The 23,374-nt window shown below is 36.4% G+C and overlaps 1 protein-coding gene and 1 pseudogene across 23 annotated transcripts in view; one reads left to right on the forward strand and one right to left on the reverse strand.

Moving 5' to 3' along the window:
* RALYL (RALY RNA binding protein like) overlaps positions 1-23,374 on the forward strand; it is a 730,691-nt gene that overhangs the window by 628,263 nt on the left and 79,054 nt on the right. The window lies entirely within an intron of this gene.
* Positions 4,347-18,436, reverse strand: LOC117981440 (glucosamine 6-phosphate N-acetyltransferase-like; annotated as a pseudogene).

The following is a 23,374-nucleotide window of genomic DNA, read 5'->3' on the forward strand; positions in this document are numbered from 1 at the left end:
AAGCTTTAAATATGCCCATCTAACATCATGGAATTACTAATGGCCAATTCAATGCCTGTCTTTTGATGATGTGGTTTCAATTTTCTCTATGTCTGCAGGGAAAAAGGGATAAGGAGATAAAGCCAATTTTCTTCTAAAAATCTACTTTTTTGCGTTTTTTTTAAGACTCAGACAGTGCTACCACAAAATTAATGATTTCTTTACCAACTGCATTTGCTTCATTTTTTTCCCCAAAGCCCTCCAGGCTACTTCTCTGGAGAGTACACAAAGTTTTCACAGCGCTATTTTTGTAATCTAAAGCAGTTGTGCTTTCAGGCCTGATGCTACAACTGTAATTTTAATTTATCAACCTGCCAGTCAGTGAAATGCTGTAAAAACATGTGAAAGCTTAAACCCATCATTTATTTCTGCACCTGTCAATGACACTTTTCTGTACTTGTCAAAATCATTTAAACTGCACTATGATGGCATATACAATATCACCAGTAAATTGGGTAATCAATCATGTATGTGCATATTTTGACAGTGGCGTGTTGAATGCATGGGCTCCTGTATGCATTTTTAAGAAGTAGGCACTCATTACTGTTCAATAGTAAAATACAGTAGAGTCATCAAAAAGAGTCTCCCTCAGTCTTTTACAATTAAAAAAATGTCTTAAGAAACAGAGGGGCTGATTGTGCCTGAAATGGCTTTTATTTCTTCAGCAAAATGTTCTCCTTGGGGAAAAGGAAGCAATTGCAGGTTATAGCAGGCAGCAATATAGTGTTACGTGGAGGGAAGAAAATGTATAGGATCATTAAATAGATTTATTTAAGTTCTGCTTATAAAGAAAGCAGTGGTGCAGTACTTTATAGCTGATGATATTTCAAAAGAGTGTTATCAGCACTTCTACCACTATCTAATTTATTCATATAATAAAGCATCACATTAAACCAAATATCACAATTCATATCAGTTTTACTTCAAAAATTGGTATCATTATATATCATAGGCAACCCTGCCCCCAAAAAATTTTGATGAGATCTTTCATCACAATAAATTATAGAATTTAAAAAATCAATCTATTAGAGAGTGAGAGAGAGAGAACCTGTTCAATCATTAAATCCACTCAACCCAGTAACAATTTGATGTCATTTAGGCTGTGTTTCTAAGATAAAATGTTGTTAAAATTGTAACTTAAATATTCTCTAAATAATCTAACTGTACCCTCTGAACTCTTGGTTGTAGCAATCCTCACCATTTATTTATTTTTAAAAAGCAAGTCTTATGAGAAACCCTTTAAAATCTATGAAGGATTTATGACCACTTCATAGCATGCAACTCTAAATTAGCCAAACTAATTTATAGACATCAAATATTTCTACATAAGAAAATGAATCAGTAAACTTGACATGCATAAGCTCTCACTCATGGGAAAGAACTAACCTTAAGTGATGTTTCAGAATCACATATAAAACAAACAAAGCTTTGGGAGGTGCATTAATGTACACAGTCAGCACTGTTGCCTTATTGTTACCAGTACTGTTTTCAAGGAACATGAATTTGGTTTTGTTTTGTCTTGTTTTTTTAATTTTACTGTAAGTTCTGGGACATGTGTGTTGAACATGCAGGTGTGTTACATAGGTATACATGTGCGATGATAGTTTACTTCACCTATCAACCTGTCATCTAGGTTTTAAGTCCTGCATGCATTAGGTATTTGTCCTAATGCTCTCCCTCCCCTTTCCCCTTGCCCCCTGACAGGCCCTGGTGTGTGATGTTCCCCTCCCTGTGTCCATGTGTTCTCATTGGAACATGAGTTTTTTAAGGTGTCAAGCCACATTGGAAAGGGTAATCATATAGTCAGACTGTTGAAAGATATATTTACTGAATGTGTATATGAATAAAATAGAAATGGTGGCTAAGATTAGATGTCGTATGTAGAATCAATACTGCACGAAGAGAGTTGTTATTGTTTCAATTTAAAATAAGATCTTAGTCTCATATACTTTTAATATCAGTCCTGAAAATAATCACTAAAAATAATGCAAAATAAGTGCTTTGATTTCACTCGGCTACCTTCAACTCATCTCAAAGAAAGCTAATTAAGCTTACTTGAAGAGAACTCATTTCTCTTTGTTTTAGCTCCATTAAATATACTGAAGACTGAATTTTCAATTAAATAATACTTGATTATCTAAATAATTTTTTGGCAGTTTAAACAGCATTTATTTCAGACAGTTCAAAGTATTGACTATCCTTTATTTTGTGTTCTTCAATGAATCTTTACTGATTCTCATAAAGACAAAATAGATATCATCATTCATTTAATGCTGAATAAGTGAGATACAGAGACATGATGATATCTCCATAAATAAACACAGAATATTGGTAGCCATTTTGGAATGGAGTCCAGTCTGGGACTTTTGCTTACAAAGCTGGCAACTTCATGTATCTTAACACCTCATGTTTTCTTCTGAGTTTCATCTGCACTTGAATGTCTAAATAATAGCTTTAATTATTCAGGAAAATAATCATGTATGTAAAAAGTTATTTATTGCTTTTAGAGCTATTGTGAATCCCAGATTTGCACTATAAAAGTGCTAGCAACAGTTTTAAAGCCTCACTTCCCAATCACATTCTGGTCATCCAGCCAGGAGTGACTGATCTTTATTTTATCAATCTCAAAATGTGACCTTTTCAATGCTTTTAATGACATTTTCAAAGTACAGAAATGCTTTTTGATTCAAAAGGATTTTCTACTTTATTCTGCAGAACAAGTCAGCTATCATAGTATAATCAATAGCTGCCAACTATTAGCAAAAGCCACACATCACTTATACTTTAAGAGATTATCAGGAAGAAAAAATGCATTGAGTGGCTATATTTTGGCATGCTAAGGTAGATATTAAAATAAAAAGTCAATCCTCAAATGTTTCATGTTTTTAGAAATGTTATTATTTCCTTAGTAAAAATTTCACTAGATCACATTCAAAATATACCATTAGAAGCTGCTGGCCACATTCAACTTCAAAATGAAATAATGTGCTTGTAGTTTTATTCAGTGTTAGGCAACCAACTACAGTTTCCCCTTAGCTTCAATTAAAAGCATATAAAAGATGAAACACTTGTTGAGACATTTCTTCCAGATATTGGCTAAATTATCATATCATGCAAGTGGTATTTCAGTTAAGTGTATATTATAGCCCAATTGGATACTAAAAGTCTTGAAAGCCTTTTTAAAAGTGAGGTTCTCTAGAGAAGTTATTTTAAAGATGTGTTCTGTAAATCATGGGCCTTTGATTATCCAGCCTATGGCAGGCTAAGCACTCCAAATTCCCATGTAAAGCCACCAAGTCACAAATTAAGGGATTGCCCAATAAATCAAAGCATTCATTCCTAATTTTCTTAAGTTGCCAGGTTTTCATTTGAAGCTCTTGCGAAAGGATTTGATAGCATTGCTGCCCTTTCTGTGAAGAATAACTGTCTAATTTCATTAAGTGCATCAATTCAACATTTGAAGGGCACTGTGTATGTGCAAAATATTATATGATAATAATGTCAGTTGCTGTTCTAAACTAGCCTGCTAGACAGGGATAGTTTCCTACTATTGTGATTAAAAATTGAGCTTTCCTTCCATATTACAAAGATAACAACACCAAATCATCATTGATAGGGAATTTAGTAAAATATTTAGACATTTATTTTGGCAATGTAAGATGAAGAGTAGTATCAAAATCATTTAGACTTAACTAACAATATGTCTTCAAAAATTATGCAATGCACATTGTTTTTAAAAGCATCATTAATTGCCTAACAGTACCCGCCAAACTACAAATCAGGGGTTAAAAACAGGAAGTAGATCTTATGATGCCATTTCATTCTAATCAAGACTTTATTTCCAGTATCTTCATTGTTATTTTTGAATATCAATTCAGTTATATTTAGATAAAATTTATTCAGTGCAAAATTCCATTTACGTTTTATTGGTAGGTGCAAAGCAAGATGCGAGGTGCACTGAACTGCTGCTTCATCTCATAGTGGATTCAGTAAAGCAGTGCCAATCAATGAATTGTTTTTACCATTTCATTTCAGAAAGTAGGAGTAAGCATTTTAAAACGTGTAGCATGTTTATATGCTATCGTTATAGCATGTTATATGATATCAAAATGTATGATTTTGTACAAAAGTATCAGACTGTGATAGATTGGAAATATTTTAAATGAAAAATAAAAATTTGGTTCTTTACCGCAATAAGCCAGGAAGCCCTAGACAAGACTACATCTTTGCCTTTGGGGAGGTAGTAATCTAATGAACAGGACAAAACAAATAATTTGGTGTCTATAATATAAGGCATTGCTTGGGAATTCTAATCTGCTGAAGAAGATAAAATAAAAATGAACAGATATCTGTAACATAAGTCATTCCTTGAAGACTCTTGAAAGAGAGGAAATAAAAGGCTGTGGGACTAGTGGTACCTAATGGCACACAAAGCCAGGTGGGTTTAGTTTCTTTTTGGAGATAGGTAGTAGCACCATTTATCTTAAAAGAGACCCTGGATGACGTGCCTGGAAAATTAAACAATGACTATATCAAGGGAGACTAGAAAGCCCTGAATATGTTTTAACTTTTCTTCAACTCCCCTCTCCCTTTCTCACCCCTCCCACCTCTGCCTTCTTATCTTACTTTCTCTCTCTCCTCCTTGACCCCTCTTTATTTTCCTCTCACTCTCCTTCTTTTCTTCTCTCTTTCCTCTTCTCTTCCTTTCTCCTCATTCTCTCCTTGTCCTACTTCTTCCCTCTACTTTATCTCTCTCTATTCCTCCTTCTTTCAGCTTCTCTATATTTTTTCTTCATTTTAAAAAATGCATGCCTTCTATCAGAAGAGAATACCTCAAAATATTAAGAGGCATCTGTGACAAACCCACCGCCAACATCATATTGAACAGACAAAAACTGGAAGCATTCCCCCTAACACCTGGAACAAGACAAGTATGCCCACTCTGACACTCCCATTCAACAAGGTACTAGAAATGCTAGCCAGAGCAATCAGTCAAGAGAAAAAAATACAAGTCATACATATGGGAAAATAAACTATCTCTCTTCACAGATGACAAGAGTTTATACCTAGAATGCCCTAAAGACTCCACCAAAAGGCTCCTGCAACTGATATGCCACTTCAGTAAAGTTTCAGCCTACAAAATCAGTGTACAAAAATCAGTAGCATTTCTATATACCAATAATGTTCAATCTGAGAACCAAATCAAGAATGCAATCCCATTTACAATAGCTGCAAAAAAAAATAAGTCAGTAAACCAAGGAATACATCTAACCAAGAAGGTGAGAGATCTCTACAAGGAGAACTACAAAACACTGTTCAAAGAAATCATACATGACACAAACAAATGGAAAAACATTCTATGGCTCATGAATTGGAAAAAATCAATATCTTTAAAATGGCCAGACTGCCCAAAGCGACCTATAGATCCAGCACTATTCCTGTCAAACTACCAACATTATTTTTCTCAGAACTAGAAAAAGCTATTTTAAAATGGAAAGGAAACCAAAAAAAGAGCCTGAATATCCAAAACAATCCTAAGTAAAAAGAACAAAGCCAGAGGCATTACATTACCCAACTTCTAACTACAGTATAAGGCTACAATAACCAAAACAGCATGGTACTGGTACAAGAACAGACAATAGACCCATGGAACAGAATGGAGAACCTGGAAGTAAAGCCACACACCTACAGCTATCTGATCTTTGACAAAGCCAACAAAAATAAGCGATGGGGAATGAACTTCCTATTCAATAAATGGTGTTGGGATAGCTGGCTAACCATATGCAGAAGAATGAATCTGGACCCCTGCCTTTCACCATATACAAAAATTAACTCAAATTGGATTAAATATTTAAATATAAGACCTCAAACTATAAGAATCTTAGAAAATGCCATTCTGGACATCAGCCTTGGGAAAGAATTCATGGCTAAGTTCTCAAAAGCAATCACAATGAAAACAAAAATTGAGAAGTGGGGCCTAATGAAACTCAAGAGCTTCTGCATGCAAGAGAAACTATCAAGGAAGTAAACAGACAACGTACAGAATGGGAGCAAAATATTCACAAACTATATATCTGACAAAATGCTAATATCCAGAATCTCTAAGGAACTTAAATCATCAAGCAAAAAAACAACCCCATTAAAAAGAAGGCAAAGGACATGAACAGACATTTCTCAAAAGAAGACATACAGGCTGCCAACAAACATATGAGTAAATGGTCATCATCACTAATCTTCAGAGAAATGCAGATCAAAACCACAATGAAATACCATCTCACAGCAGTCAGAATGGCTATTATTAAAAAAAATAAAAAACCACAGATGTTGGCAGGGCTGTGGAGAAAAGGGAACACTCATACACTGTTGGTGGGAATGTAAATTAGTTCAACCACTGTGGAAAGCAGTCCGGAGATTTTTCAAAGAACTTAAAATAGAATGATCATTCAACCCAGCAATCCCATTACGGGGTATATATCCAAAAGTAAACAAAATGTTCTACCAAAAAGACACATGCACTCACATGTTTATCACAGCACTATTTACAATAGCAAAGACACAACCAGGTGTGGTGGCTCACACCCATAATCCCAGCAATTTGGAAGGCCGAGGCAGGCAGATCACCTGAGGTCAGGAGTTCAAGCCCAGCCTGGCTAACATGGTGAAACCCCATCTCTACTAAAAATACAAAAATTAGCTGGGCGTGGTGGTGCGTGACTGTAATCCCAGCTTCTTCGGAGGCCGAGGCAGGAGAACCGCTTGAACCCAGGAAGCAGAGGTTGCAGTGAGTCAAGATTGTGCCACTGCACTCAGCCTGGGAGATAAAGCAAGATCCATCTCAAAAAACAAAAATATAGCAAAGACATAGCATCAACCTAAATGTCCATCAATAGTGGTCTGGAAAAAGAAAACGTGGTACACATACACCATGGAATACTACACAGACATGAAAAATAATAAAATTATGTCCTTTGCAGCAACATGGATGTAGCTGGAGGTCATTATCCAAAGTGAATTAATACAGGAACAAAAAAATATATTGAATGTTCTTACTCATAACAAGGAGCTAAACATTGGCTACTCATGAACATAAAGATGGCAGCAGCAGAATCTAGGAACTACTAGAGGGGGAAAGGGAGGGAGGGTGGAAGTTTGAAAAACTGTTGGGTACCATGCTCACTAGGTGATGGGACCAATCATGCTCCAAACCTCAGCATCATACAATGCACCCAAGTAACAAAACTACACATGTATCCCCTGAATCTGAAAAAAAAAAAAAAAAAAAAAATGCACGCCTTCAACAAGGAGCTTTCTTTGCTTTGCAATAGAGCTCACTATTGGAAGGAAAATTAATGTATGTGAAATGTTTGCTGGGTATCAGAAATAACATAAGTTCCTAATACTCCAGCCTGTTCTCTTGCTCTTGCTTTGCAGTTGAGAAAAAAATTTTACCAGTAGCTTAATGAAAAATTTAAAATACTAGGGTATACCAAAAATGTCATCATTTTTTAATATTAGGCCAGTATGAGACTGCTCTCTATCTGGGAATTAGCAGTTTATCATCTCTGAGGAAATTAGTCATCCCAAAAGACAATCAAATGTTGACATTTGACATGCCCAGTAAACTACTAGGACCCTTCATCATCACGCTCCAATAAGGCCCACCAGTCGATAAGCCCTGCCCACATGTACATCTACACACTCATTCACACACCCACCCACACACATACGCCCAAACACACCCCCACGCCCCCCCCCACACACACACACTCACAAAGCTGACAGCCAGGTTTTTGATGCCTTGCCCCGAAATATAACCTAATCAACAAGGAAAGAATCACCAGACATTTGAGGAAATACTCTAACATGGAAGAAAATCCCAGAGAAAATCAGATTTCCACAGAAATAGGGGAAATATAGAGAGTACAAAACTAAACAAAAATACTAAAAAACTCATAATTAATGCCCCTAGCAATAGGAAAATGTATCTACATTTAAAAGTATTACTTAAAAGAATATATGAAGAACAAGAAAAATCTTCTTAGAAATTAAAAACCTTATAGCAGAAATGAAAAATTTAATAAAAGTTTGAAATATGAACTTAAAAGATCAAAAAGATAAACAGATGGAAAATAGTAAAGAAAAGGTTTTTAAACAATCAGACCCTTGCTCCAGGGGTTCAATATCAAGCTAATAGTGTTTTCACAAAGAGAAAACTTAGAGGACAACATTATTCAATCAGAATACAAGAAAATATCCTAAAACTGAAAGATACGAGTTTTCTAACAAAATATGCTCACCACAATAAATGAAAGATGACCCAAACTAAAAGAGTTTACTGTATATAAGACCTTAAATGTCTAAATAGAGGAATAAAAGCCACATACAAAGAATGAGAATAACATCAAATTTTTCAAGATTAGAATGTGCAGACAATAGAAGAATGCCTTTAAATGTCTTCTGATTACATGAATAGACTTATTGTAACTTGGAATGCTCAAGATTAGTGCCAGTAAATTATCTAATTCTGACTTCAACTTTTAAAATAATTAAAATCAATAAAATCAAAACAGGATAGTTACCAGAATAACAGTGCCATTATAACCACATTAAAAAGAAAAGCTTCCATCAAAATTTTATGGTATGACAAATCCAGTACAATATATTTTATTAAATATCGCATTCCACTCAATTTTGTAATATTCCATTTTTTGGTGAAAATGTTATTCAGAAGAGAGGCTTCAGATAAAAAGAAAAATTGAAGTAGAAATACATACGTTGAGATTTCCCAATTTTACTGTTAAAAAGTACGTTAGATGTCCTGCAATAATTTGTTCATAGGTATCTTTAACAAATGAATAATTATTAATATATTTCACAGATAAGCCACTTGGTAATTTTTACTGACATAGAACTATATAAACTTTTAGTAAAACATTTAAATTGTTTTACTTTGAATCTCCTCACATTTTATAAGTTAGTTTTCATTTATTCTGCTTCTTTAAAAGGCGTGGCCAGGTTGTTTGTCCATAATAGGATCAACAAATGTTGAACTGCACTAGATTTGTATAATAACTAATTTATACAATTTAATATGTGGGAAATTATACCTCTCTGTGTATTTAGATATGTTTATTTGAAACAAAAATAATTAATTTTATGCATATGATAAGAAACAGCCTATTAAATGTATATCTTTTTAAAAATAAGCAGCACAGATAGCAGATACAGAACTCTTTACTGTCAGTACTCTTGACTACCAAGAAATGAAGCCACACTCTAGAAAAATGCAATGCAAGAAAAGATTCAAGTTATCCCTTTGGGTAAAAATCATCCCCTTAATAATATTCTTTTGTAATCTAAATTCACAGCATATCCCATCAGCCCAAGGTAATCTTCTAAAATGTCATTATATTTGCAGTATTATAATTTTTTTTCAAGCCAGTATTTATGGAGGTCACTGGGCTACGGCAACAAAACATTTTAACTCCAGGGAGAGTATAGCTTTGTAGGATTAGCTCCTTTGACAACTGTCTTTCTGAAAAGATTTTTACTTTAGAAACCTCTGACATATGTAGTTTTCTTCAGATCCAATGTATCCAAATGTTTTGTAAAAACCAACATTTTGTGGTAGACATTCAAGAGTAATCTTATAACATTTCAGTTTCTTGCTTAGCAAACTACAAGTTGATAACAATTTGCCAAGCTGTCTTCCTCTGCATTCACTGCTAACAACATCTACTCTTTCTCTCTTAGCACAGGAAAGGATGAATTTATGTACTATTATCAGAGTTGTCATGGCAACACTGTCACCGAGTCACATCTTCCACAACTGTAACATAATGAACCACAGATTTCTTTGTATGCTCAAAATGCTTTATACATTATCAAGGTTGACAACTCCAGTGGCAGTTTGCTGACCCACTACCTTAAAAAAAAAAAAACCCTAGGTTAGTTATATTAGTCCATTTTCATACTGCTATGAAGAAACACCTGAGACTGGGTAATTTATAAACAGAAAGAGTTTTAATGGACTCGCAGTTCCATGTGGCTGGGGAGGCCTCACAATCATGGCAGAAGGTGAAGGAGGAACAAGGCACATCTTATGTGATGGCAGGCAAGAGAGCATGTGCAGGGGAACTGTCCTTTATAAAGCCATCAGATCTCCTGGGACTTATTCACTATCATGGGAATAGTACAGGAAAAACCCACTCCCATGATTCAGTTACCTCCCACTGGCTCCCTACCATGACATGCAGGGATTATGGGAGCTACAACTCAAGATGAGATTTAGGTGGAGACACAGCCAAACCATATCATCAGTAGACAAAGAGGCCTTAAACCAAGCCTTCTGGGAGATGTGTTGGTGAAATAACTGGAGCATATATAGCTGTATTCTGATTCCAGTCCACTTCTTTAAGTAGACTTGGGTCAAACAGGAGTTTCATGAGGTTTCATCTTTCCAGTAAGTCTGTTTGATAAACCTGAGGCAGGCCCAGTATGCCCCCCAGGACACCAGGTCCCACTCTCACTTCCCAACCCCCAGCCCCTCCTCAGTGCCTTTAAAATTTTGAAGGAAGATTATTTCCAGCCGGAAGGCCCAGAGAATCAATCAAACCAAACACACTGTCAATCAAGCACAAAGACTTTTAAAAGATACAGGTGACTCTTGTTATTTGTGGAAGTTATATTCTGTAAAGTCACAGCGAACACTGAGTTAGCAAATACTGAACCATTGCTCCTAGCGGAAATAGAGGGCTAGATCCCTATGAGCCTCTGGTCACAACATTTTTGCCAACCAATCAATACATAAACTTGCTGTTTGTTTCTGTTTAAAGACTCCATGTCTTTAGTGTATGTTATATCAATATGTGATGTTGATTCATTAACATCGAACTCACAGCCAGCAGCACAACTCATGCCTGAAGGAAGCTCATCTAAAGAAGCTCACATATTTTCTCTATAAGACACATCACAGCATTTCAGCACTTTACTGGGGGGGGGGGGCATTTTAAGCTGCAAAATCACCAAGAAAAAGCACAAAAATATGAAAAATGAGGCACTAAATAGATCATAACATAGATGCTTATTTGCAGTATGAACTGAAACAAAGAGGCAGTGTCACCTCATTGGACCTCATCTAGGAACATGTAACTCAAAATGTTTACCCTCTATGCATGTTTCTGAATGATCATAAAAACCCTGCGAGTATTAATTAGGAGGTCACAAACAAATTTTGCAAAGTTGCAAATATAGAATCCATGAATAATGAGAATCAACTGTATTTTCAGAAATATAATTATTCACAAGCTATTTCTAAGAAATCTAAAGGTTGTTTCACCAAAATTATCAAACTAACAGAAAAAATGGGGGGTGGGGGTCTAACACAAAAGGGAAGGAAGTCCCCAAGGTGGCTGGTGAAGAGAAGTACCAAGATGACAGCTTTGTAACAGACCCAAAGAGAACCAGTCTGGGTTGCAGCAGGACAGTGGAATGCTCCAGGAAGAATGAAAAAAGTAGACCATTATAAGTGCCAAGTAAACAATGATTGTACAAGGAGGAAATATAATCATTGCACAGTATGTTCCTCAGCTGTAAATAATATTTATATGGTTATATCAATATAAACATTGAATATTGACCTAACCAAACAAAAAAGAATTAATGAGGAAAAAAAATGGAAGTTCACAAATTCTTCAGTACAAGTAAACAGAGCAATATTTTGAGGGCTCAAAGAGGACTCACTTTTGAGTATAAGGTTTTTTTCTAGAAACTAAAGAATATTAGATAAAATGTTTTCTTAATAATATTCAGAAGGAAAGTACCTCTAAGAAACATTTATAGATTATAATAAGAAGAGATTAATATGGAAAATACCAGTTAACTCTTTAAGACACCAGATTCAATACAATGCCCCATTTGAAGCAGTAAATTAAAGATTTGATATTGCAGAGGAAAAGAAGGTCAATAAATGATATTAAGGAAAATTAACAAATATTCCATGAGAAAAATAGAGGAAAAGTAAAATGGCAAAAATGAGAACAAAAGAAAAAAATGGGATGAAACACCATTGAGTTTAATCTGTAAATAACAGCCATTACCAAAGATGACAATTTTATAGAACATGAGTCAATAATAAAAAGTAAAATATATAATTCATTGATTTTTCTAAATGAGGCATTTAGAATTTGAAATGTAAAGAAATCTATAGGAATCCATAAATTTAAAAAGAGACTAACTTTAAGACAAAAGGTAAAATCGAACTCAGTTTTCTCTGTGATGTACTACTGTGAAGATAATCGTGGAGAATTTTTGCGGGAAAGGATTGTAACACAAGAACTCTGTGTTCAGCTACGTCATTTTGTATGTGTGAAGATGCCGGAAAGACATCAACAGAAAATTATGATGTATCATGTACCAATCCCAGATAAAATTCTAGAAGGGTAGTCACTCACCTGGTTTTGTCTATCCTGAACACCAGCATCTTAAGGATCAACCTGTTTTACAAACGTATGTTTAACAAATATTTAGTCATGTTCTTTAACTGGGAACTTTATGGAAGGGTTAAAGTGATTCACTGAAAATGACTATGTAGAAAAATAATCAGGGAGGGGGAAAATTTGACATTTAAAAAATTCAGCTGGTAAAATAGTGATGAGATTTTTAAAAAATTTTGAGTAATAGTAATAGGAGGGAGACTATCTCTTCTACAAATTCATGATTTAGGGATAAAAATTGACAGTAATCAGTGGGGAAAAAAATAGAAACCATAACAATAAGTCATGTTCACACAAAAAGGTCATAATTGACAAAAAGTGCAAATCAGTTCTTTTTTGCTTCTATAATATTTGTATGAAATACTCATTTTAGATAGTATGTGTCCAGTGCAGTATGAGCTTGTAACAAAAAGACAATAGAGGACATGTATATATAGCTAGGTATTTTGGGAAAATGGGCAATGCAGAAAATCAAGTGCATGTGCCTAGAGGAATGACAATGTTTAGTATAAAAAGATTTGCTAAAATCTTCAATATTTTAAAATAATAATGGTGATAAAAAGCTGTCCTCTCATTTTAATTTGAATACGTTTACTGTTTTATGCTGAATTAATATTCCCCACTTGTTTTTGCTACAGTCTATTGTGTTTAAGTAGTTTTCTTATTACTATTTTACTTTGAATATAAGAAATGCCTCTTAAATTTTATCAAATGCCTCTTTAGTATTTACAGATAAAATCTGTAATCTCTTTTAATTTGTTTTTGTTCCAGATTACGTTGATAGATTTCCAGACCTGAAACTGATATTAATGACCTCTTTCTGGTTTACTTTGGCTTATAGGTTGCTCTTTTTCTAATGAGATTAGGTCTGAGTTCTTTTCTTTTTCATCTTTTTTCTTTAAGAATGAAGGCATCTAAAGCTGTAGATTTTTCTGAGGCAAGTATTCACTGTGTCTCACAGGTTTTGGAAAAAGTATTGTTTTTATTTCTTTCTAGAGAATATGTAGTGCAATTTTTCTTTTTTGACTTCGCATCAGTTTGGTTGGGGAGAGTCAAAGAAACTGAACTAGTACTAAGGGAAAGTGAGCCAGATTTAGGGTATCAGCTTTTGAAAATCTGTAGGTGGATATCTAAATGTTACATTTTAACAATGTAACTTAATTTTAATGAAATTATGAAACTTTAACTTGAAAAATATCCCAGAACTATATAATGCTATAATGCATTAATCCTCTTTTCTAAAAAGAATCCCCAACAAATAGTTTTCAGACTCTTGTGGCGTATGTATCTGTGTGTTATATTACAACATACAATGTTGGGTCATGGTATTTTCCATTTTTCGATTCTATTCTTTTTTAAAACATACTAGAAGCTCAAGGTATTGGTATTCATTATCTTATTTCTTTGTTAAATTTAGCAGTAACATTCTTCCTTATAATTACTACCCTTTAATACTTAGTCTGCCTTCTGGAGCCACAATGAAGAAATTCAATTCCTCTTCCACTCGACAGGCTTTCAAATATTTAAAGTTAGGCACCCTTCTTCTCTAGCTGTCTTCTCAAAGGCTCTTCTCTAGCCCAACATCCTTCTCTAGCCCAAACATCCTTATTTAATTCAATTATTTTTTATATAGGGTCATTGTCTTGAGACTTTTTGCCATCCTAATTTTCTTCATCTATACGGATCCTAGTTGGTCAAAATTATTCTAAAAGTGCACTGACACATACTAAACTAAATATTTCCAGTAATGGCTCAAAGTGAAAGTCCAATGGAATTATTACCCTTTTTTTATAGACACTAAAAATCATTTAATGCCAATTAAGATTTCATTATCTGGCCGGGTGCAGTGGCTCATGCCTGTAATCCCAGCACTTTGAGAGGCCAAGGCGGCTAGATCATTTGAGGTCAGGAGTTTGAGACCAGCCTGGCCAACATGACGAAACCCTGTCTCTACTAAAAATACAAAAATTAGCCAGGTGTAGTGGCACACACCTGTAGTCCCAGCTACTCGGGAGGCTGAGGCAGGAGAATCGCTTGAACCCAGGAGGCGGAGGTTGCAGTGAGCTGAGATTGCGCCATTGCACTCACTCCAGCCTGGGTGACAGAGCACGACTTCGTCTCAAAAAAAAAAAAAAAAAAAGATTTCATTATCTTTGTGGCTTAATGTTGAGATTGCAATTGACAAAAACACTCAAGTATTTCTTACAGCAATATCTGGGAAGCCATAGACAAGGTAGTCTATGCTATGAACTTCGATTATATTGATGCCTTGATTCTCTCATATATAAAGTCAAGATAATATTAATACTAACTCATAGAATTTTGAAGACAATGAAATTATTTGATATATGTAAAGCATTTAGAATAGTGGCTGATAAATGCTAAGCCTTCAGTAAATGTTAACTGTTAACATTATTATAATTATTATCATCTGTTTTGACATCATTCTCCAACATTTTTAAAAGCTAGTCTCCACCATAAAGAGCTTGTGTAGTTGATACATTTTCCCTTGAAGGAAAACTTTGAAAAAATCATTTTAATTCAGTATGTTAAATCATAAAAACATCAACTGCATGAACTATGAAAAACATTTACCTGTAAATGGACAAGTGTACTCTTCGACTACGTGTCACATATGGTTATTCTCAACAAACATGGAATATAAAAACACAAAACATGCAAAATACAACACAGCCTAAACTGGGTTGTGTCAGTCAGGATCTGCAAAAGAATATTGGAATAGAAAGTGCTTGGAACAGCTACTACCTCTGTGGCTGAGGGAGAGTACTCAAGGGAAAAATGAAGTTGAGAGAGCCTCTCTCCCCAGGGTTGAGATGCAAATCTCACTGGAGGAGATGTGTTTGCAGCTGACTTGAGGTCAGAGAAGTCTATGAGGATGTTAGTGGACTGGAGGTGATGAGTAGGAAACCTCTGCTGAGATGCCCATGGTTATCACTGGGCCTCTGATAAGCTGCTGGTAGCAAGTGCCAGAGAATAAGAAGAAAAGCACCTGGAAAAAGAAGCTCCTTCTTCTTCTACGCCTTGCAGTTTTCCTCAGCACCCTGTACTGCCAAACTTTAACACTGTGTCAGCAGGCAAAGGAGGAAGTCCAGCTCCACTATTACAAAGCAAGCTCAAAAAAAGGGTAGATTTAGAGCTGACCAGCAATAAATTGATAGATGGAAGAAAGATCTAACCCAATATCGCAATTGTAATGCTCTAAACATTCTAATATCAATATACAGGTGTTTGAAAATTTGAATGAAAACACTTTACTTTTCTACAGAAAGTAAATACTATAGCAGAAAGTTCCACAGATGTGTAACATTCGATTTAAAAAAATATCTTTGGGTGACTAAAACACCTGCCTTTTCAGAGCTTATGATCTAGTGAGATAGACTCATAAACAGCCAAATACAATATAATATATTTAGATAGAAGTGTGCTTAAGAAGCTGTAAGAATGAGACCTGAACATTAATGACTACATTGAACAGTTAAAACAAAGAGATGGATCATAGTCTACAGGATTTTGACATGAGCCGTCCTGGAATATTTTACCCTGAAAACTTCAGTATCAAGAAATTCGGATAAATTAGGTTAAGTTCAAAGAAGAGAGATGGTGATGATTAATGGAAGGGAAAGACTGGCTTGTGAGGGGAAAGGCTAACAAAAATAAATCTATACAGATTAGCTAAGTGACAAGAGAAGCAGAGAGCTGACAAGCATGAGTTGGATGTAAATTCAAAAAAGCTATAATCAAAGAATAGCACAGAAAGTGGAATTTAGTCTAATTCAACAAACTTTATAATGGGGGAAGATGTGGAGCTTGATTTAGGCCTTTAAGAATGAACATATTGGCTGGGCACAGTGGCTCACGCCTGTAATCTCAGCACTTTGGCAGGCCGAGGTGAGTGGATCATCTGAGGTCAGCAGTTCGAGACCAGCCTCAACATGGAGAAACCCTGTCTCTACTTAAAAAAAAAAAAAATACAAAATTAGCTGGGTGTGGTGGTGCATGCCTGTAATCCCAGCTACTCGGGAGGCTGAGGCAGGAGAATTGCTTGAACCTGGGAGGCAGAGGTTGCGATGAGCCAAGATCGTGCCATTGCACTCCAGCCTGGGCAACAAAAGCAAAACTCTGTCTCAAAAAAAAAAAAAAAAAATGGACATACTTCCAGCAGAAAGAATATACCACATATGTTGATGGATGGAGAGTATAACAGGAAACCTTTTGTTGAGCCATCAGTTGAGCTAATGCAAAAGATTGTGTCAAGATACAAGAATGTCTCTGCCTGAGAGCAAGGAGATTTTTTTTTTTTTTTGCACCGGAGTAGAGCCAGACAGAGCGTAGGTGCTGAGAAATGCTGACAGATTAAAAGAGTAATTGAATGAATAGTGAAAGAATGTCAGAGAAAGGAGCTACATTTTGGAGAGTGCTGAATGTTGAAGAGATCTGTATGTTACCTTGTAAGCCATGGGGACTAATTGAAGGGTTTTATGCTGTTGCTGTTATTTTTATTTAAGTGTGCTTCCTAACAGACACAGTAGAGAGAAAAGTAACAACATACCCCATTCAAAGTGATAATTCCAAAATCAGAAACCCTGTGTTACTAGCCAAAAGAAAGAAAAATAATAGGATTTTTCTTCCTCCTTTTCTCATTTCCAAAATTTACTCTTCCTACATTCTGTCACTGGTCTATCAATTAAAGTAATCATCCTTTAAATGTGTGAGACAGTAAACTTGACTCACAACAAGCAAAGAATGAGAGCTTTCTTAAGTTAGGTAGATTATTTTAATCTTTAGAACTTCTTAGCCATTTTCTCTTCCTCAGGTGATAGGTCCTGATTCACCAGTAGCGAGGAACTCTGTGAAGATATCATAATTATTTAGGTCCCATTAGGTTTCTCCTCACTTTCTCCCCCATTACAAAGGTCCTTGAAAATAAATTGAATATTTCATCAATGAAACTTAGACTAAGTAGCTTATTTCACTGTTTTTGAATTTCGTATGTATGTGTGCATATGTATTGGTGACATACACCAAATTAAATGTAAAAATTTATATGTATTCCCTAAAGTGAAATGAACAGATTTTTGTTCACAATATTAGATTGGCAAAGTTTGTAAATTTGTTTAACTTTAGATACTCTGACAGCTAGAAACCTACACCAACATTTTATGATGAATTAGAAGAAGGATCCTGTAGATACACCTAAGGATACCTCTGATTTCACCTTATCCACGGGGAAGTATGCTCTGGAAATTCAGCCAGTTAGTTGAATTATATCCTGCATTATTTTTACATTATATCTTCTGCATTCATAATTTCTAGAACTAACCATGGGTATTCTGAAGAATAGCTGTGCCAAAGAGAGAGAATAATCTCCATAAAACATATTGTCCATACCTGTTCCACATTTTTCTACCACCAGATTTCTTGATCATCTAGAAAGACCTACCCTTTGAACATTCACTTGTCAAATCCCTACTCTTTGCAAGGTCCAGTTCAAATGCCAGCTCTTTCATGAAGCTGTGTTTGATCCCTGTGTCTCACTCACCACATCCTATTTCCCCTCTTATAAGCTCTCATAGAAGTTTTTATTTCAGATTGACAGTTATCAAATTCTGCCTCAACTTACGGTCAACTGTGTATTTGTCTAATCTCTTATACTTAGATTGAAATTCCTTGAGGTTAGAAGTCATGTTTTACTGATAATGTTATTCACAACTCCTAGTATTGCACCTGACTTACAATTAAGAACTCAATAATTGATTATTCAATTTAATATAGAAAGCCAGTTATCGCAATTGAGAAGCCTCTAGTAGTAGTTATTATTGGCAAGATGTTTGCTAAGAACACATTAAAATGTTTCCTACTTGTGCTAGGAAATTTATTAATATTCTTAAGATTATATTTTAATGAAGTTCGGTGAGGGAAAATAAGAAGAAATACTTTGGGTATCAGCCTACTCATATGAAACTGGCTTTATGAATTCAAAGGGATTAGATAAAATTGATTACGTATATTGTAAAACCCAATGAGTTGTGATTCTTCTATAAATGAAAAAGTTTAAATGAAATTTCAGGAAAGTTACTTGGTCCTCATTTAATCTTCAGTAATAAAAGAAACAGTGTGGATATATGGCTCTAAGCAATTACTTTAGCAATTCTGATTCCCCATTACATCTTGAGAGAATGTGAATGATTAAGGACACACTGAGAAGTAGGATAAAATTAGTAAAGGTGTACTGGATTTTTAAATAAACAATATGAAATATCTGTTTGCACTAAACATTCAAAACCATCATTTCGTTTTTCTAGGTCAAATACCTGCCATAAGCCAATGGTTATGCTTCCAAGCAATAGAAACCTCAGCATTTCCTTGGTTGAGTTTCATCCTAGACAGTGCCCTAAACTTCTATTATCATTTTTGTTTTGAGTTACCTAAGAACCAAATTGTCATACTAAACTATTAAAGTGAGAGCGGCAAAAGTTCTTCTCTTAAAAGCCAAAATAGATCATCCCATAAGGATCACAGTACCACTCTCAGTTTATGAGGGAGAAAAGGGGTGTGGGGCAGGGATTTTTCTTAACTGAAAAACCAACTCTTCTTAGCAATACAGTTCTAGGATATATAAAATTCTTTAAAAAACTGAATATGACTCCTCACAATGCCATCTTTTGGTGGGTGATTTCAAATAGAGGTTCACTCAGAAAGAAAAAGGGGATTTTTATGAAAGAGATAGAATCTGGAAAGAGAGAAGAGGATCCCCTCCCCCCGCAAAAAAGGACTGAGGAGGGTGGCAGGAACACTGGGGAAACAATAGCTAGCGTGAATCAGACTTGCCCTGGTGTGATCTTTGGATCTCTTTGAATCTCTTTCTCTTTCTTGGAAATCCAGCTTGATTTTATAGCTTATGACCTGAGCCAACTACTGCCATGACATTTCTGCTAAAAGCCCAAACCATTAAGACAAAAGCAGTCTTGACATGATTACCAAGACAGGTCTGTTTGTGCATTTCATTTTATTTTTAACTTTGACAGACAAAACTGAGTTTATGATGGCAGGCAGTGGAACTTGAGAATCAAACAATTCAGAATACTTAGCTATAACTGATTCTTGTAAATACATCTTAGCAGTGAGGATTGAACAAAAACAAGCAGGTTGGACAAGATAATTTAAGCAGCAACTGAGAAAAATAAAAATGAATTTTCTTTTCCTGTGTACTTTTAAATTCCCAGAAGGCTTTTAAATTATCGAAGTATTTACTGAAGGTATAAGACACGTAAGTGGAAATCATTACTGTCATCTATATTAATAACGCCTTTATAATTGATGAGTGTGTCGTATTTTCTTCTTGCAATTAAACTCTGCTGTCTGAGATTACAGCATAAAAAAGAGTCTCTGAAAAAAATTATAGAAACAATTTGGGGGCGGGGGGTGGGGCCAAGATGGCCAAATAGGAACAGCTCCAGTCTACAGCTCCCAGCGTGAGCAACGCAGAACATGGGTGATTTCTGCATTTCCAACTGAGGTACCAGGTTCATCTCACTGGGGAGTGTCGGAAAGTGGATGCAGGACAGTGGGTGCAGCGCACTGAGTGTGAGCCGAAGCAGAGCGAGGCATCGCCTCCCCCGGGAAGTGCAAGGGGTCAGGGAATTCCCTTTCCTAGTCAAAGAAAGGAGTGACAGACGGCACCTGGAAAATCGGGTCACTCCCACCCTAATACTGCGCTTTTCCAATGGTCTTAGCAAACGGTACACCAGGAAATTATATCCCACGCATGGCTCAGAGGGTCCCATGCCCACGGAGCCTCGCTCATTGCTAGCACAGCAGTCTGAGATCAAACTGAAAGGGGGCAGCGAAGCTGGGGGGAGGGATGCCCGCCATTGCCCAGGCTTCAGTAGGTAAACAAAATGGCCAGGAAGCTCGAACTGGGTGGAGCCCACCGCAGCTCAAGGAGGCCTGCCTGCCTCTGTAGACTCCACCTCTGGGGGCAGGGCACAGCCAAACAAAAGCAGCAGAAGCCTCTGCAGACTTAAATGTCCCTGTCTGACAGCTTTGAAGAGAGTAGTGGTTCTCCCAGCACGCAGCTGGACATCGGAGAATGGACAGACTGCCTCCTCAAGTGGGTCCCTGACCCCTGAGTAGCCTAACTGGGAGGCACTCCCCAGTAGGGGCAGACTGACACCTCACACGGCCAGGTACTCCTCTGAGACAAAACTTCCAGAGGAACGATCAGGCAGCAACATTTGCTGCTCACCAATATCTGCTGTTCTGCAGCCACGACTGCTGATGGCCAGGCAAACAGGGTCTGGAGTGGACCTCCAGCAAACTCCAACAGACCTGCAGCTGAGGGTCCTGACTGTTAGAAGGAAAACTAACAAACAGAAAGGACATCCACACCAAAACCCCATCTGTACGTCACCATCATCAAAGACCAAAGGTAGATAAAACCACAAAGATGGGGAAAAAACAGAGCAGAAAAACTGGAAACTCTAAAAATCAGAGTGCCTCTCCTCCTCCAAAGGATCGCAGCTCCTCACCAGCAACGGAACAAAGCTGGACAGAGAATGACTTTGACGAGTTGAGAGAATAAGGCTTCAGACGATCAAACTACTCCGAGCTAAAGGAGGAAGTTTGAACCCATGGCAAAGAAGTAAAAAACCTTGAAAAAAAAATGAGACAAATGGCTAACTAGAATAACGAATGCAGAGAAGTCCTTAAAGGACCTGATGGAGCTGAAAACCAAGGCACCAGAACTACGTGACGAATGGACAAGCCTCAGTAGCCGATTTGATCAACTGGAAGAAAGGGTATCAGTGATGGAAGATCAAATGAATGAAATGAAGTGAGAAGAGAAGTTTAGAGAAAAAAGAAAAAAGAAATGAACAAAGCCTCCAAGTAATATGGGACTATGTGAAAAGACCAAATCTACGCCTGACTGGTGTACCTGAAAGTGACTGGGAGAATGGAACCAAGTTGGAAAACACTCTGCGGGATATTATCCAGGAGAACTTCCCCAATCTAGCAAGGCAGGCCAACATTCAAATTCAGGAAATACAGAGAACGCCACAAAGATACTACTCGAGAAGAGCAACTCCAAGACACATAATTGTCAGATTCACCAAATTTGAAATGAAGGAAAAAATGTTAAGGGCAGCCAGAGAAAAAGGTAGGGTTACCCACAAAGGGAAGCCCATCAGACTAACAACTGATCTCTCGGCAGAAACTCTACAAGCCAGAAGAGAGTTGGGGCCAATATTCAACATTCTTAAAGAAAAGAATTTTCAACCCAGAATTTCATACCCAGCGAAACTAAGCTTCATAAGTGAAGGAGAAATAAAATCCTTTACAGACAAGCAAATGCTGAGAGATTTTGTCACCACCAGGCCTGCCCTAAAAGAGCTCCTGAAGGAAGCACTAAACATGGAAAGGAACAACCAGTACCAGCCACTGCAAAAACATGCTAAATTGTAAAGACCATCGAGGCTAGGAAGAAACTGCATCAACTAATGAGCAAAATAACCAGCTAACATCATAATGACAGGATCAAATTCACACATAACAATACTAACCTTAAATGTAAATGGGCTAAATGCTCCAATTAAAAGACACAGACTGGCAAATTGGATAAAGAGTCAAGACCCATCAGTGTGCTGTATTCAGGAGACCCATCTCACATGCAGAGACACACAAAGGCTCAAAATAAAGGGATGGAGGAAGATCTACCAAGCAAATGGAAAACAAAAAAAGGCAGGGGTTGCAATCCTAGTCTCTGATAAAACAGACTTGAAACCAACAAAGATCAAAAGAGACAAAGAAGGCCATTACATAATGGTAAAGGGATCAATTCAACAAGAAGAGCTAAGTATCCTAAATATATATGCACCCAATACAGGAGCACCCAGATTCATAAAGCAAGTCCTTAGAGACCTACAAAGAGACTTAGACTCCAACACAATAATAATGGGAGACTTTAACACCACACTGTCAACATTAGACAGATCAATGAGACAGAAAGTTAACAAGGATATCCAGGAACTGAACTCAGCTCTGCACCAAACAGACCTAACAGACATCTACAGAACTGTCTACCTCAAATCAACAGAATATACATTCTTCTCATCACCACACCACCCTTATTCCAAAATTCACCACACAGTTGGAAGTAAAGCACTCCTCTGCAAATGTAAAAGAACAGAAATTACAACAAACTGTCTCTCAGACCACAGTGCAATCAAACTAGAACTCAGGATTAAGAAACTCACTCAAAACCACTCAACTACATGGAAACTGAAAAACCTGCTCCTGAATGACTACTGGGTACATAATGAAATGAAAGCAGAAATAAAGACGTTCTTTGAAACCAATGAGAACAAAGACACAACATACCAGACCTCTGGGACACATTCAAAGCAGTGTGTAGAGGGAAATTCATAGCACTAAATGCTCACAAGAGAAAGCAGGAAAGATCTAAAATTGACACCCTAACATCACAATTAAAAGAACTAGAGAAGCAAGAGCAAACACATTCAAAAGCTAGCAAAAGGCAAGAAATAACTAAGATCAGAGCAGAACTGAAGGAAATACAGACACAAAAAACCCTTCAAAAAATTAATGAATCCAGGAGCTTGTTTTTTGAAAAGATCAACAAAATTGATAGACTGCTAGCAAGACTAATAAAGAAGAAAAGAGAGAAGAATCAAATAGACGCAATAAAAAATGATAAAGGGGATATCACCAGTGATCCCACAGAAATACAAACTACCATCAGGGAATACTATAAACACCTCTATGCAAATAAACTAGAAAATCTAGAAGAAACGGATAAATTC

This window comes from Pan paniscus, chromosome 7, assembly GCF_029289425.2.
Source record: "Pan paniscus chromosome 7, NHGRI_mPanPan1-v2.0_pri, whole genome shotgun sequence".
NCBI classification, from domain to species: Eukaryota; Metazoa; Chordata; class Mammalia; order Primates; family Hominidae; genus Pan; species Pan paniscus.